Genomic DNA, 7,528 nt, shown 5'->3' on the forward strand with positions numbered 1-7,528 from the left:
AAGACAAAAAAAAGTCTGATTAATAGCCAATATGAGAAGAGTTTGGTAAGTCTAAGACCAGCTTGCGCTAAACAGATAAGTCCTTGATCTCCCCAACTCAAGCTATAACAACAACTAACTCTGTACCTAAAGAGCACGTTTGATTTGCAGGTGTTGAGCATACACAGTTCATACACATCAACATTTATCATCAGTTAAAAATTATGTGGAAATCCACAAACAGTAATTTTGCTTTCTGATTTGCTATTTTAGAAGAGCAGAAAGCCTCTACAATCACCTAGTCTAACTTTTAGTACAACACYAGCCTGAAGGCTGGCTGTAATTAGTTCACCTTAGAGCTAGAGCAGAATTAAAACCGAGTCTCCTTTGAGAACAATGTGCACATCCCTGGGCTTTCACGGCCAGCTTAGCGTGTCCAGCATTTCCATGAACCAGGAAGTAACAGTCATTTTAAAGAAGGAAAAGCCCTATTAAGGGCAAACAGACCCTTCTCTTCTAGCAGGTTTCCAAGCCTGTGTGTTTATGGAGAGCAGAGCATTATATCTAGTCTCTCTTACAGCAAGACCCCCATACTGGGTTTGGTTTCCTTTCCTTACTAGTGTAGGTCATGTAACACACTTTCTCCAAGATCTCCCTGTGCTATGAGTATTAAGGTACCACCATCTGTTATTAATGACAGATTAATGGAAACCAGACCATTTCAAGCCATGGGCTTGTTTCTTCTTTTTGCAGTTCTGTGCCTTCTGAGAAGCTCAGGATTCCATTGACTCAGAATTCAGGCTGTTAATTTCTCTTTAATATCACTGGACGAGGGAATTTGTCCCTAGTCTCCAACTCAACTCCCACAAATTCAAAGCAAACCTTACTTCAGAAGCCAAGCTATTCCACTGAAGTTAGCAGTACCACTTAGGGCAAGTTGGTGCAAGTCAACAAGAGCAGGGATATTCAGATCTGGCCTAAATAAGGGACACTGACCCAAACAGCAATACTCAGTTTTCCACCTCAAACTAAGCTTATTTTTGTCCATATAATTTTAAACTTTGAGTGCARCCATTTACTATCTGGTGAGGACTAGGAATGCTTTCTTGGAGAAGCTAAATAAAGAGACATTCCAAAAGCTTAGTTCTGGGATCTATTTATTTATCCAGCATCTGAGCAATACCAGCTCTCAAGACTGGAGATTAACAACCCTAATAGATAATCATTATGATTAGTATTATTACTGAGAGGTCCTTATTTAAGCTATATCTATAAGTCCTATGAAAACAAGGCCAACCAGCCTGGCAGACTTCAGAAGGCATGCAGYGGCTACAATGAGAAATAGCTTCAGTAGACTATGCCTGCTTTACCAGACTTCACTTTTTTTTTTTTTTTGCACATTATTCTGTGTTACTACCCCTGAAAACACCAGAAATGACATCATTTTTTCACCCAAGGCTGCAGTTCACTTGAGGACAGGACCCTATGTGTTTGGAAACTGTACAGAATTGTTGCAAACATATATATATATATACACAGAGAGAGAGAGAGAGAGAGAGAGAGAACACAACTTTCACAGGAAACATCAGCAGTTGAGTGAAACAATGCAAATTACAAAAGTAGCTGTGAATCCTGAGTTATTCCTAGGATGCGCCAGACTGCTGTCAGGCTGACAAAAGACTCAGGCCCACTGCAACAGTGCAGAGATAGGCAAARTGTAATTACTTGAGGTGGAAAGAATTTAGCACATAAATTCTTAATAAAGGCTTACAATAAGGGCCCCAGAGACAAATGCCTGAGTCCAGCTGGTAGCAAGTCTTGCAGAAGCACAGATAGAAGACAGARTGAATAGTGTGAAGTTGTTAGAGGTCTTACTTTATGAAACTTCCTCCCTCAAGTTTGGATKTTCATAAATAGGGAACTTTCAAAGGCAGAACTGGAATAGGCAATAATCCATACCACAGATGTTTCCACAAGTTTGGGCTCCCACTGTTTCCTGATCTCTCTGCTTTTTTCCTCCACCCTCTGCAAAGTATTTGACCAAGTTATTGCACCTGTGTTGCATTTCAAAAATCTTAGTGATGCAGGTGAACAGAGGAGTGCCAGGTAATCCAAAGATAATCACAGCAGCGCCTGMTAAAGGCACAACATGCCCTAGTCAGTTGTAATGTGGAAGACTCAGTAGGGCAAGATAGCAGTGTGAAGTTAAGTTCTCCCCACACAGGATTACTAAAAGATTAAGTTGCATGTAAAAAGTCTGTATAGACAGAAAAAGAAAAGGAACAGCTCCATGGAACAGCCCCTCCTAGAACATGGAGAATTTAAACTTACTGCTTCATGTTAGTAACACATGAAATCCTGAAAATAATGTTAAGAACAGAAGTATAACTTGGACACAGCAAACAGGAGCTTGAGACAAAGACAGAATAAGCAAGACTGAWTCAGACTCTTGCATCTTTTGCTCACCAGTGATCTGACATTACTAAGACAGGAGCAAAGCCCTATGCATGAAAGGGTTGTTTTTATTTTAAATACAGGCAGTCTGAAACACCTTTATCTAGATCCAACAATGATGACTACAGACCACAGGTGTACAAATCCTACTGTGCCTCACAGATGGGCAACAGGGCACACAGGCAAGTAGGAAGATGAGACAGTTGGGGGGGGGTCAGCATTTATAAAACAGGAGTAAGTGCTCGGGAAGGACACACAAGCATACAGAGGGGAAAGCAAAAACAAGCAACCATGATCATGTAGCAAATGAGCCAGGAGATGTTAAGGACAGGAACAAGACAAGACAAGGGAAAGAAAACTCAGGGGAAGGGTCAGTGGGATAGAAGAGAAGAACTGGTTTTCCAATTGACAGTGATCAAGTTTTCCAGGTTATTTGTTATTTTTGGACCAAGGTTCTCCTCAGCTGACAGGAGAAAGCAGCAGGACTGGAAAGCTGCACTTTGCCACACTGCTCATGGGCAGACTATCCACAGCAAGCTCCCACAARGTTACTGAGTCAGCAGCTTGCAGCCAGTAAGTGCTGTCAGTGTAAGCTGTTTCCTCTTTCGTTCACTTTCAGAGCTGGAAAACCCCTAGAAAGAGGGGTTTAGAAACATCATGGCCTACAGGTTAGGATTTAACAGAAACAAGATGACTAAGGTAGTAAAGCTCAGAGGACATAATTAAAGAAGAATTTCAGACTGCAAAGAGATTCTCCCACACTCACCTGCCAAGCCCAGTGGGTTGACAAAAGCCAACACAGCAGAGCCACTCATTTAAGGCAGATTGCCCTTTTGCCTGTGGGACATGAGCTTGGAGACCTACTGAAGGACCTTTTTCATCTCTATGGGTTGGAAAGCTTATTCTTCTATCCACTGCCCACAGTCTCACTTTTCCTGCCCCCTCTTAGTTTTCACATCTTTTTCAAAACTCATCCCACTCTGACTGCTTCACTAGCTGCACCTAAGGTATTTCTAGATGGTCTGACAACACCAGCTACTTCAGGGAAAAATCCTGCCTGTGAARAATTTTCCTATTTATGATACAAATTTGGAAGCTGCAAAGATCTGAAGACACGTTTGGACTTAGGATGTTTGTTCAAGCCAATTTGTCTAAAGTCTCTGTAGCACAATGTTATAGACCTGATTCAGAGTCCAAAACCAACAGAAACTGGTAGCTGAATCCATCAGCTGACCCAGCCCTGCCATGCACCACAATCTCCTCTCACATCATGCTCAAGTTACTGAAAACCCTCAGTTCAAGGTTATGACATTTAACTTTTACATACTCAAAAGCTTAAACCAAGAAACAGAACACCCTCCTCCCCCATATCTGGGGAACACCTCTGTAGCTTTCAAAGGGCCTTCCCACCCCCCACTCCCCAATCTGTATACCTTCAAAATAAAGGCTAAGGAGCTGACAGGATGACAGTGGATTTAATGACTGCCAGGATATGTTCTCACTGGGGTACAATCAGCATTTAACCTAATGCATCATCACTTCCTTCCCACTCTACAGAGCTCCCTGTAGGGGCACCCCAAGCATCTGCTTAGGAAGAGCAGCAGAGCCCAGCGAAGCCACTGCTACAGTTCAGTAAGCAACAAGGAAAGTCCTAAACCTCAAATTCTAWCATCAGTTTCCTAATCAATTTATTACAGAATTTTCATGTCACCATGAACTGTGCCAGACACTGCTCTTACTTGCTTTAGAGAGAAACCCAGGAGGCAAGTCAGAGACCTCAGCCCTTCCAGCCTGGCTTTGAGAATGCCCTGGGTTGCTCTTCTGACCCAAAAGCAATTGCTCTCAAGGTAGAACAGGCCARTATTTGGTCTATGCATCAGTACAACAGCAATAATAGCCTTTGCTTTTCACACCCCACAGAACTGTTGTGAGAATTAGCTGATGTTTATTCATCACCACTTTTTAAAAAAGTGCTGCATGGTGCCAAACTTTCTTAATTATTGCTTTCATTTATTTTTTTTAATATATTCCTTGCTTTGTCAATCCCTCCCAAAAGGATACCTCTCTCCCTTCCTGAGAGGCAAACAAGTGCAAGGTCACTAGGAGTGGGAGTTAGAAAGTATGTTCCAAGCTGTTCTTCCTCCCCCAAAACCACAAATGCTATCAACCTCTGATGTCCACAGACCTGGGACCAGTACAAGTACTCAGCAGCAAGGCTTCTCCATGCAGCAAAGGGAGGGACTGTACAGGATACACGACAGGATGTTTGATATAACCTCATTTCCTTTTTGGTTTCAAAGAGCAAAGCAGGGGTCAAACAGCCAGAGATAAACAACTGACCCTGGAGTCGCACAGACTGCCCGTGAGCCCACAGCAGTGCAGGGAGCTCAGCACAAGCCTCTCTGCAGCTGCCCTTCTCAGGGGGAAAACAGAAGCAGATGCTGCTGCTGAGGGGTCCATGCAGGGCRTGTGCCGATGCATCCCAACCCTCAGGGAAAATGCCAAACTGTTCACTCAGCCTTGGCACAGGGAGATGGTTCAGATCCGAGCATACATCAGAGCTCTTATTTCATGCAAGTGCAGGCAAATCCAAAACAGGACTTTCTTCTGCAAATAGACTTGTTGAGCCAGGTCAACAGAGCAATCGTTACAACGCAGCTCATGCTCAGCCATTGGGAGAGTGAGTATGAGACAGTCCATTACAGGTTCCTCAGCAGGACAAAGGTGCTGACTTATAAAGCAGGCCAAAAACTCAGGAGCATTAGGCTTACACGTAAAGTTAAAGGTAAACACAAGAATGGAAACCTCTCCAACCAGTATCATCCCTTGAATACAGTGTCTGAAAGCTAGGCATCCATGYAGGTGGCCAGAACATCCACTATTCCCATCCCCAGCTGAAATGAATATAAACCTCTGGACACTACAAAAGCAAATTATGATGATCTAGACACGTCATAAGAAAGTATTTTCAGCTCATCRCTTTAAGTTTACTATATGTTTATTAAACGAGGAAAAGAAACCTCAGAGCCAGTAGAAACCAAAATAGAAGCTAGACCACGCCTGGAAAAACAACTAGATTCTATATTAATTTTACTGAAATGAAAAAAGAATAGTTAACTTCACCCCCTAGTTCAGGGGCAAGTTTTTTGATAAGCTGGAGATAAGCGAAGCTCTGGGACAGGCTTTGAATTCAGAAAGAATCACTTAGTTTAGTATGACAAGTTTAGTGTAACTGCCCTTAGATGATGATACTACACAGACAGAGCATCTTTTAGCTCAAGCTCCTCAGGAGAGTTCTGCTAACTTCAACAGGATCACATATAAGCCAAATTACATTCTCATTTCATTCACAGAATTTCAGGAACTCTAAACAGTAAACGTACACTGGAGTTTAAGAAGTTTCCTACATACTTCTAGCACCCAAATTATAACAGTGACATTAAGGCAATGACAGCACAGAAAGTACAACAAAAACACAGCTATGACTTCTCAATAACAAAACACAATAGACAAAATCATCAGCCACTACATTTTAAAACCTATTGAGAAGTTACCACACTGCARGCACTAACACTGCCAAGGACAGATGTTTGCTTCTCCAGCTGGAAGTGAATYTCAAGAGACATCACTTTTACCATGCTCTGCCCTGCTGGTCTTCACCTATTAAGTTGCCTATAACAACTACCAAGCTATGAATATACTCAAAGCAGAAACCCAAAGCAARATGTTCCAGAAGTGTTTTAAACTGTCAGCTTGGCAGAAAATAAGAATTCCCACCAGTTCTGTTCTTACTAGTCATGAACAGTATGACTTACTACAGGTAYCTGGCTTGACAGAGCATAGGTCTTGACCTAGAAGAAAAACTAGAGGAAGAAAAAACTAAGAGAAGAAAACTCTAAACTTCCCCCCCACTTCCCCTTCCCATTTTGGCAAATAAGTTCTAAAAATAGCACCATTTCCTTCAGGGAAAGGTAACATCTTTAAGGTAGAAGTTGTTGGGATAAAAGGATGATACCCAAGGTAACAATGGCTGCAAAATACTGCTGTGCAGTGTCATTCAAGCTATTTCATAACAGAAAAGAGACCATCAGATCATAGTAGCAGCAATTCATCCCCCAGCTTCATGTATACCCTGCACTCTAGGAAAAATAGCATCTTACAGTTCAGTTTGCTCTAAATGGAAACCCTTTCTCACATCAGGTTGTTACTGTGGGGCTTCRTAGACCTGCTTTCTCTCCACCTCCAAACAGAGATCATTTTCAGACTTATTCTATCCTAAAACAAAATCACTTACCTTTCCCCCTTCTTTGAGGGCTGGTCATGAAAACCTACTGAWCACATCAGTGACCCACAGAAGCCTAACATTAGCCCACTGCATACCCAAGTGAGGATGCCCCTGCTCACCATGAGGTTCCTCACCTGGTCCTGCAGCAGGTGGGGGACAGAGGGAGGCCTGAGCCTCCCAGAACAAGGAGCACAGGGCAGGTTTGAAGGCAATGGAATGGGGGGGGGAGGAGGGAGGGAAACGTATCTGGGAGGCTGGGGAGAGATGGAAGAGTAGGAGTATCACCTTGGAGAGGGGCAAACGGATGGAGCCTGGGAGGATGGAAGGGAGGATAACCCGAGGGGAGGCGGGAGGGAGCAAGCCTGGGGAGGGCTTGGGGGCACGGCCAGCTGAGCCGGGGGCTAAGGCGGGCTCGGGGCGGGCGGCGCCCGTCCCGGCGGGGCCTCACCTGGATGTAGGCGCGCTGCAGGTAGCTGTAGGGCACCCTGCGCTGGAAGTCGGCGCGCACCTCCTCGGCGGCGCGGTGGCGGGAGGCGGCGCCCAGGCGCGGCTCCTCGCAGCGCCGCAGGCCGCACCTGCCCGCGGCAGCGCCGCCGGCACCGCAGCCGCGCGGCGCGCAGCTCCCGCCGGCTGCGCAGCGCCCGCTCCAGGCAGCGCGCCGCGCCCGCGAAGTCCCCGCCGTAGTAGGCCTCCACGCCGCTGGCGTACAGCGCGTCGAAGGGCTCCAGCGCGCCCGGCTCCGCCGCGCACCCGCCGCTCGCCCCGCACGGCGGCGGCAGCAGCAGCGGCGGCAGCAGCGAGACCAGCAGC

At 45.2% G+C, this 7,528-nt stretch overlaps 1 protein-coding gene across 1 annotated transcript in view; it reads right to left on the bottom strand.

The window, feature by feature from the left end:
- P3H2 (prolyl 3-hydroxylase 2) overlaps positions 1-7,293 on the bottom strand; it is an 87,186-nt gene extending 79,893 nt beyond the window's left edge. The window contains exon 1 of the mRNA XM_085325170.1: positions 7,167-7,293. The gene's annotated coding sequence lies outside the window, so the exon portion shown is untranslated. The remainder of the gene's footprint in view (positions 1-7,166) is intronic.
- Between the last annotated feature and the right edge of the window lie 235 nt (positions 7,294-7,528).

The sequence above is a fragment of the Rhea americana genome, unplaced genomic scaffold (genome assembly GCF_003343005.1).
Source record: "Rhea americana isolate MKP2758 unplaced genomic scaffold, rheAme1 scaffold_96, whole genome shotgun sequence".
NCBI lineage: Eukaryota > Metazoa > Chordata > Aves > Rheiformes > Rheidae > Rhea > Rhea americana.